The sequence below is a fragment of the Protopterus annectens genome, chromosome 11.part0 (genome assembly GCF_019279795.1).
Source record: "Protopterus annectens isolate FY-2018-M chromosome 11.part0, PAN1.0, whole genome shotgun sequence".
Classification (NCBI taxonomy): Eukaryota; Metazoa; Chordata; order Ceratodontiformes; family Protopteridae; genus Protopterus; species Protopterus annectens.
The window spans coordinates 1407726459-1407736458 of NC_056745.1; positions in this window are offsets into that span (position 1 = coordinate 1407726459).

A 10000-nucleotide genomic window follows, 5' to 3' on the forward strand; every position below is an offset into this window, starting at 1 on the left:
CAGAGACAAACAAACAAACAAAAAAATAAGTAAACAAATAGAGCAATATCAGCCAACAGTTGTTGTTGTTGTGTTTTTCGGCTTTTCCCGGTTAGGGGTCGCCACAGCGGAACTCCGGTCCGCCTAATGATTGGCAGTAGATTTTTACATACCAACAGTAACTGTGATATATCTCTCTCTGATTTAACTAAGAAGCATTACACAATGGAACTAATAGCTTTCATGAATTGCAACACAATTTTCATTAAACTGCAATGTCATATGCTTACAAAATGGAAGATTAGGATTAAATTTTTAATCATAACATAAGTAGTACATATTTGAGATATGGATGCCAAGCAATTCGCCTTGAGAGCAAATCTCGAAAGATGACCCATAGCATCCATGTTAATACACAATAATGTTTAGGATCAGTCAGGACTAATCATAGTTCTTTGTACTGCATGTAGCTTTATCTGTTCCATGTGCTATCAGTTACAGAACAAAAAATGTGGGAGCACAAAGTGTTTTATCAGCATTCAAATCCACTGAAATCTACTGAAAGGCAATACAACACTCAGAAACAAAGACTCCCTTTGAAGAATGGGCAGCTTTAAAAGTTATTAGACATTTCATTCTGCCACATTTTTTTCCCTAAAGAATGGAGTATCTAACAGTTTTCAAAGATGGTTTATCTTCTACTATTATTCATTGTTGGCTGTCACTGTCCACTGTTAAAATGTATTGTGATACCCAGTGTTAACAGATCTTATGGGTGCATAATAAACTTATATTACACTGTAGTAATTTATACAATACATTACATTTTCTGTTACAAAATATACCCTGGAAGGTTCTATGAGCAAAGGTATTGAAAAACAAACAAAAACTTTGCAAAGAAGTTTGAGTCCATCTGTTTTGTTGAGAAGTGATGTCATTCCATGTAATTATATACTATGTATTTGGACAAAGAGTGCTATTTAAAAAAATCTGTTTCATTATTCTGGCATGAACTTGTTGTGAAAGGTTGCTCCCTTGGAACCCAAGTTCACCAGCATCCTGAAATTGAAAAAAAAAAAAACATTTCATTAACCAATGAGTTGATGATCCTTTTTCTTTCATCTGAGGTTAGATTTACTTGACCGGTAAGTTCTACCTGCTGTTTGCTTGGATCTAGGCTAGTCTACTAAATATAGTTTGCATCTGAATGTTACTTCAAAAAATAAATGAAAGCATAAGTGTTCAAAATGTTTCTTGCAGAGTAATGAAGAGTTATCATTTCCAGTGGAGAGCAAACTCTCTCTCACAACACCTGTGGAGATGGATGTGCAAGGCTGAATTATCTATCTCTAAGGACATGACAGGATAAACAAATGAGAATGCATGCTTTACAATGACCACATTTAGAATGATTGAGTTTGACAAGAATGACTTAAATAAAAGTATATGTATTTGGTCCTCAGTTGCATCATTTTGCTCCCATACTGGGAAACTGACATTATATATGCCTTTTTCCACTCTCAAGAAACCTTACATTTTTCTAATAACACATCAAAATGACTTGCTAATGAAGAATAGTACGGAGAATCTTACCCAGCCATCTTACGTAGTACACCATTAACTTTTTAAGTTCCTTTGAGAATGTATCTTCATTAATGTAGTGAGATCAGATCAATTATCATAGGCCCTTCCAGTGGTTGGATCTGATGATTCTGTCTCCTTTCTCTTTCGTTATGAATACAGAAGGGTTCATTTAGAAGGAATGATTATGTTTTACCCCTCCTTCCTGCCTGGCCAGAACCTCAGCACTATTTGTTTTATTTAGCTTCACGATCCCTTTATCACACTCCCTTTGCCTCCTCATGCATTTACATCACTTCTTGACTAAACTGGTTTAGTTTCCAGTCAGTCTGGAGTTTTGCTTTTCTTTTTCTTTTCAATATTTTCTCCGGTTATATTTGATAATACTCTCTGTCTTCATCATGTTGTGTTTGATTTTCTTAAATGCTACATAAATTTCCTTAATCTTTGATGCCACAGTTTTAGTTATTTTTCTTTAATTTTTTGCTTGGTACAAAGTTAATGCATCTGTGATAATGTCATTGATATCCAACCAATAATATTCTTTGCCTACATTATCCTTTTTCCTCATGCGCTTCAGAGATACTGAATAATACAGTGCACGGCCTAATGGAGCCGATATGTGTAGCACATTAGGCTAATTCTTTCCCTCATGGTAAGAGCTAGGCATTGCCAAACTGGTTTTGAAACCCAAAACCCAGTCATTCACATTTTGAGGAGTTCAAAAATTGCATTTTTTTCTATGTGTAGAGAGAATCACATGTTAAAGAGCAGGTCAGTGTTTTGTCTCATGGAGATCCATACCCATCTGTCCTAACCCATCAACATATGTGACTGGTTGGTTCATAATGTGTGATTCTGCTCACATCATCCCTGGCTCACAGCTGACCACCTGCCCACTTGTAATTGTCATTAATGGAGCAAACAGATCACCTACCTCCTCTAAAGATGTCCAAGCTGCTTTCAGCATGTTATGCCTCTCATCCCCAACCTGGTACCTCCAGCACTCACACTGCTACTCAAACATGGCCTATGTCATAGTTAGGGTTTCATCCCTCTAGTCCAGGGTGCACAATTTTTGTTTAGCTTGATATTAATACTATGTTGAGGGTGAGCTATACTGCTCTGTGGTCTTTTGTTCTAGAATGCAAACTATTTGCAGTCATAAAAGCATGTTCCCATATGCTTCCTCTATTAAAACATTCAAGATTTGTTTGATCTAACAACCTTCAAGAAATTTGATTGCTCCAATATCACATTGAAAAGTTTTATTTCCTATATATGTCTATATAAAGATTGCTTTTGAAGGAAGATAACCTTCTCCTTGTGATTTTAAGGACAATCATTTTCTATACTCTTTAATGGAGTTGTATTAGGCATATGTCATGTTCTGTTTTTCCAATATTGATATTTATTTTAGTACTAAACACCCTGAGCTGGTGTAGCACCCCTATAGTGAATTCCATTCATTTAAAGAGAATCAAACTAGGAACTGCCCTACAAATTAGACAAAACTCACCCTTAGGTAACCTAGATAGAATGGAATAGTGATCCCTGAAGCCTTTCCCTTCTGATTCAGACTTTTTCAAACCTGTGATATTAACAGTAAACAGTCAATGGGCATATTAAAGTTGTTTCCCGTGGCTTATTCAAAGGCTAGAAGATGCAATGTTGTGTTCAATAATCAGTTAAATCAGTGAGGTGCAAAGTGCTACAGTCATCCCCCTGGAGTGACTAGACATGCCCTTGAGAATTAGATGGGATTCAGAATGTTTTTTACAACTTTAGTAGAGACACACTGGTCAAAGCATAAATTGCTGCCTTTTAATGTTATTAGATTCTTAATAATTGCATTATTTTTATGATCTGGCTCTTTATTTTTGTAAACATTATTTACAGTTCTTTTTCCAAGGTTCATGATGCTGTGTTCCATGACGTTATTCCTACTATATGAGCTACTTTTTTACCGTAGCTTTTCGCATGTTTCTGTCAGAATAAATTACTTATGTCTAAAATTCAGAGCAAGATTAACTAAGGAAAATAATTGCTTATACCCTGAATGGAAAAGCCATGTAAAAAGGAACAAAATTTATTTTTTTTGTGGGGCAAACCACAACCCCAACATTAATTCTGAGATTATACAGATGGGTTAAGGGCAGCACACAGTGTACATTAATTTTACGTTATACTCTCTCTCTCAGTGGAAACATACTTTAGTGGCTGACACTAAATGCAATTAGAAGAAGAAATGCTCACATATAATATGCTTGAAATAGAAACCAAGCAAAAGGCACACTGTAAGAGATCATGGGGATGCATCTTATAAGAACTTAAGGAAAACCTTTACAGAAGTAACTAAGTAGCCCATTGTGCAACTGTCAGAGTATTAAATTGTACAAAGCTCATTGTTTTACCTTTATATTAAAACAGAATAGCCCCAAAAAGTGGTCATTGTACAAAGCCTATGGGATACCACTGGTAATCCTCACTAGGATAGGTAAGTAACCCCTCACCCTGTATTTTTGTGTTTGTTCCTTAACTGGTAATCTCTAGTAAGATAGGCAGGTAGCCCCTCACTCTGCTTTTTTGTGTTCTTTGATAAATCCATTTTGAATAGAGTGATGTTTCTTTAATGAAAGAAAACATTTCTGTTAAGTATAGCATGTCCCTGTAAGAACAGAAAGTTTCCTGGCTATACTAGTATGATCAGGCTTGCTTAATGAGCTGTTGAATGTAAAATCAAAAGAAGGCTGAGGAAAGCTCAAGTGAAACATTTGCTCTTTGTGGAAAAAAAGTAGTGCGTCCAGAGGACTCCGTACTGAAATGCCACCACTCGAAATGCCAAGTGCCAACAAGCTGAAAAGAAAATAGACGGAAAACCCAGGAGAAGAGTAAATTTTGATGTTCACTCTTCTTTAAACTTTAAACCCCAAACTTATATATACCAACTCCAACATCACCAACTTGGAAAAAAGGGAATATCCTGAGAAATGGCCATCTCAGACAAGTATATGTAAGTCCATCCTTTTAACCATTACATCTCTATGTTTTGGGACTTACACTAATAGATACCAACATTTCTGTGTCCAGAGCAGTGGCACTTGGAAAGAATATCATCTAGTGAAGGAAAAAAAATTTGAAAAAGAACTTGAAAATTCTTCCTGTAATGGAAATTCAGATATAGGGAGCTATTAACAAAGACTGAATCTGAGCAGAGCATGACTTAGTTAAAGGCACTTGCTGTGCATTTAATTAAACCAAAACCAAAGAACTTTTTTTTTTTTTTTAGAAGAGTCTGTTTTATTTACATTTGTAAAGACTGATTGCCTCATCTGCTTTAATCTTCCAAACTAGTGGATTGGGCTCAGAATGAAACACCATTTATTAATTGCAAAGTCTAAAGACTACACTTATTACTGGCAATATGAGTGCAATGACTTTAACAGAGTGAGAGAGAGAGAGAGAGAGAGAGAGACAGAACCATAGTATGCTAGGAATTCTTTTGAGGTTACCCCTGTGTGAATCCATGTGCCAAAATGACCGTGACAGATCAATTACAACAGACCATAGTAGATGTATCTAACGAGACAGTTGCTGTATCTAAGTCATGGGCTACCCCAAAGGCAGTGCCACTGTTAAAACAACTTATGCAGTAGTAGAACCTCAAGGTATCACTTAATAACTTGGGTCATTATGTCTGCAAGCAAGGATGGCACTGAAGTGACAGGTCCCAGATCATATCAGCTCACTTAACTGGAGACCTACTGAGAGAATTCAAGGCCATGGAGCTGACTGACGGACAATGATAAAGGCAAAAGGTCATTATTGGTCTGACTGATGTTATTCAGAGACACAAGCTCGAAAGTGTCAGAATTAGGTATTGGGAGACCCTTGTTGAAATGTCAGGAGCCTCCATGCTGAATCTTGAACTGGCAAGAAAAAAAGAAAAGAGAAGATCAAAGATTAGTTTTCGCCTTTAAACTTGCTTTTTGCAGGAGGGGAAGTACCTGTGTGCTGCCCAGTGTGGGAGGAAGGCACTGATTCCCCCGGAACTTATACATATATATATATATATATATATATATATATATATATATATATATATATATATATATATATACATTCTTCTTCTTCTTTCGGCTTTTCCCGGTTAGGGGTCGCAACAGCGGATCACCTGTCCACTCATGATTGGCAGTGGAGTTTTACAGTGTCGAGTTGCCAGCCCGGCGCCCAAACTTCCATGGAAGGTACACACATGCACTCTCACCTAGGGCCAATTTAGAGTGTCCAATCCACCTACAGCATGTCTTTGGGATGTGGGGGGAAACTGGAGCACCCGGAGGAAACCCATACGACCACAGGGAGGACATGCAGACTCCACACAGAATGGAACTTATATATATATACCAACTCTAAAATTCTCATACCTCAGCGAAAATGGAATAATCCAAGAAACTAAAATCTTAGACTAAGTATTATGTAAGTGCAGATTTTTGGTCATTCATTCTCAACATTTCAGGAATTGGCATTGTGAGTTGTGGCAATTCAAATGGTTACCAAGATTTACTCATAACAAAACAGTAAGGTCACAATTATCTGACTTCAATCATATAATTAATTTACAGGTACATCTAAATGGTTAACATTGTAGAAATAAAATTATATCAATAATAGTAAAAGTCAAATTAAAAAACAAATCCATATTGTTTTAAGAAAACAGGCTTAACAACGTGAACCAAAAGTTCTGAATTAAATTCTTGAGCTGGACCAAGTAAATTATACCTCTCTGAGAAATATGAGGAGGATAAACAGATGCTTAGTAAACTATGTATGGAATTGATCTAGACATCTAGCAAAAGTTGTGTCCAATATTACTAACAAACAAATGCAATAGTTGTATTTTCATAGAGAAAATGGTCATGAAGGTAGAGTTGTACAATAATGGTGCTAATATTGCTACACCTGTTAAAATTCTGAACTTTGAAAAGTTTGCTACTAGTGGTGGTATGCACAAGGAATATAACACACCTGCTAAGAAAGTTGCGATTGCATTCTGTTACTGATTTACTGCAAAACTAAGTGCAGTGTCTTAAATAATGACCGAGAGATGTTAGAAGTACTAGCTCTCAAGCAGAATGGTCATACCTGTAGATGGACAATGTGTAAGTCAAAACGAAGCTCTCACAAACAAAGTAGCACACGATCCTGGAGATAAGCAGTGGTATCCTATGACTTTAATCAAAATATAAATGGTGTTTGGGAAGGTACTTCATCCTGCTGTTGTCATTTCTGATGTAACACATCATTCCTGATGTAACACATGACATAATAACAGGCTAAGATTTTCCCCACGTTAAAGACTTGTGGAGGTAATCAAAACAAAGCAGTACTTTTGACATTCTAGCAGTGTGGGGAATAGAAAAAGCAAGTTAATAAGCCTACAGATATGACTCTGCCTAACAAGAAATGGGGACTAACAGACACATTCATTAGAGTGTATGAATCCAACAAATATCAAGGCAGCTGCAATAATAGCACAAAAAATGGCTAGAGGCACACAAAGAAGAAATCCATGCCCAGCTTAATGATATATATCAATATATGCATATAATCAAGCAGCCTACAGGAACTGAACCTGCAAAAGGGGGCACATGCACACTCAAGCATTGCAGCTGTATGGTGAAACAGCAGCCTTCCAGAGCAGAACCAGGCTAATAAATGAAGTTGCACACTATGTCATTACAACCTGACAGTCTTTCAAAGCAGTGTAGAAGTGTTTTTATAGGCTGAAAATGTAGGAAGCTGTAAAAAGCAATGACTAATGGGAATTATAGACCTATTAGTCTCACTAGTATCATTTGCAAGGGTATGAAACATATTAAATCTGATCTTAAAATCAATGGTATAGCTGATATTATTTCTCTGGACGCACACCAGTTCAGCTTTGTAAAAGCTAGATCATGCCTTCTCAATCAAGCTAAGTTCTTTTAAAGGGTTACTGATGCTATGGAAAAGGGGTGTGCATTCCACACAGCTTATCTGGACCATGACAAGATCTGATACTTCTAAGGGGTATCATGAGAATCATAGAAGGTATGAAATTCTGAGGTATTCTCTTGCAGTGACTGAAGTCTTGAGTGCAAAACCTTAGAAATAGATCTGGATATAGATATTTTTTTTCCTGTGGGAAAAAAACTCTTTGAACTGATGTGTTTAGTTGACATACCAGGAACACAATCCTGTGTGAAGGAGTGAAGAAAGACTTTTGAATGTTCCCTTGGAATCCTCGCTTGTGTAAGAGATCTGTCACACAAGAGAGAGATTCCAGACACTTTGAAAATGCTTTGCAAAGATAAGCAAGTCTTCTAAGTATGAAGTAAATGTGGATACCCTCTAGCTTGCGGTGAGCTACAACTGGAGCTAGACAATTCATGAACACTCTTGGTGCTGCAGACAGGCCAAAGGGTAAGGCAGAGAACTGATAATGTGATCCAGACACACAAAACCTTAAGAAATATCAAAATTCGGGATGAATAGGGATGTGATGATAAGCATCTTTTAAGTCTAGTGTTACCACAAAACTTGAAAGAGGAAGAAAAGGTAACAGGTTGTGAAGTGACATCATTCAGAATTTGGACACTATTATAAACAGGTTTATGAATGAAAGATTAAGAACTGGTCTCTAAGCATTTTCTTTCTTTGGCACTAAGAACATCCTTGAATAAAACACATTCCCCACCTGGGAAGGAGGAACTGGTTCTATCACTGCTTAGGACACCATGTTTTGAAGAACCAGAGAAAATAAATAAGTCTGATCTAGAGGTGAGGAATGACCCTCTGGAAAGGTAGAATTTCTTCCCACTGCCATCTGTAACATTGCTGAATGATCTTCATAACCCATTTTTTTGTAACTATCTGTTACCAAACAGAAACACGGAGATTCAGACCTTCTGGACAAAAAAGGGGGATGCCATGGTGGGAGAGGATCACAAGGCCTCTTGAACAGTTATTCACACTTGTTGGACTGGACATGATTTTAGGAGCTTCAAAGATTCTTTTTGGAACTGCCTTGCAATTTCTTCTTAAATGTTTGTTTATTTATATTGTAAGGAGACTGTTTATTCTGATTTTTCAGCAAAAGTGGATAAGGAGTTAAAGAATCTTTTAAAAATTGGAAAATGAGGGATGAAAAATTTTACAGATTCCCTGGATCAGCTTATCCCTTTTTCACAATTTTTGATCACCTCTACAGCAGAGGGGCATAAAACTAAATCTTTATCTAAATGGGAATTTAAAATCTAGTTTTTATATCAAGTATCCAAAGCCCTCTAACAAGTATTAGCAGAGCCATATGTAGACTGTAGGCAATGAATAGTAACCTGTGCAATAAATAGAAATTAAATTATTTAAAGCAGATTTCTGCCTCACAAAAAGAAACTGCAGATAAATCATTCCTCTTATTTTCACAATTAGTCAGAACTAACTTTAACATATGAGTCTGACAATTCAAAATTCTGAAAATTGAAGTTGCAGAAGCAAACATTTTTTTCTCATGCTTATCAATAATTTCCCCTCCTTATTAGAAAGAGTAGGATTGGAATTATCTAAGTGTGTAGCAGCAGTGGGATAAACTAAAGCTATAGCTGCTGTGTCAGGTTTGGGAATAGTGTATAAAAACACAAAAGACTGACTAGCTTTATACATTATATCTGCCTTTTTAGGGGCAGCTGGCTGACTATCAAGAAAGTTGCAGGCAGTAATACACACATCCTTTAAATCTCATTGAGCAGGAGGAATCATTATAGGTTCTGGAAATTCCTTCTGTAACAATTCATAGTATTTTCTGAGGGCCTGGAAACCTTATTTTTTTCCTACTCAAAACACTGGCACATTCTAGCAATAGTCTCAGTAAAAGATAACCCCCCACAGGCAGAAACAGAAACTGAGATCTCCTCTGAGAGTGAATCAGAAATCTGAGGAAAAACCCTGCATCCATCCCTTCATCTTCCTGTTCAGATTTGGAATCTTGAATCTCTTCAGGAAAAAGGAATTCCTCTTTTTTTACAAGAAACTGCTTTACAAGAATGATCAATAGTATGAATTAAACCCTGAGCCAGACACAGGAAATATGAGGAGGGGATAGACAGAAGCTTAGTTTTCTGCTTCTTTTTGACAGGAAAAATGGGGACGGCGATGTTACTAATAGCAGCAGTAACTTCTTCAGGGATGGGCACAGCATTCTGACACAACAAGTAAGTCTTCCCTGTTCCTTTGCCCAGGACTGACAAGAGTGTCTCTCTATGGTCCACTGAGGGGACCCCAACAGTTGCAGAGGATGTGGCTAATCCCCAGTCCATAGTGACTGTAAAGGCTACATCAGAGGGAATCAGGGTAAAAGATGAGTGGGCTGTCCTATGCTCTGAGAGTCTAGCTTCAACCC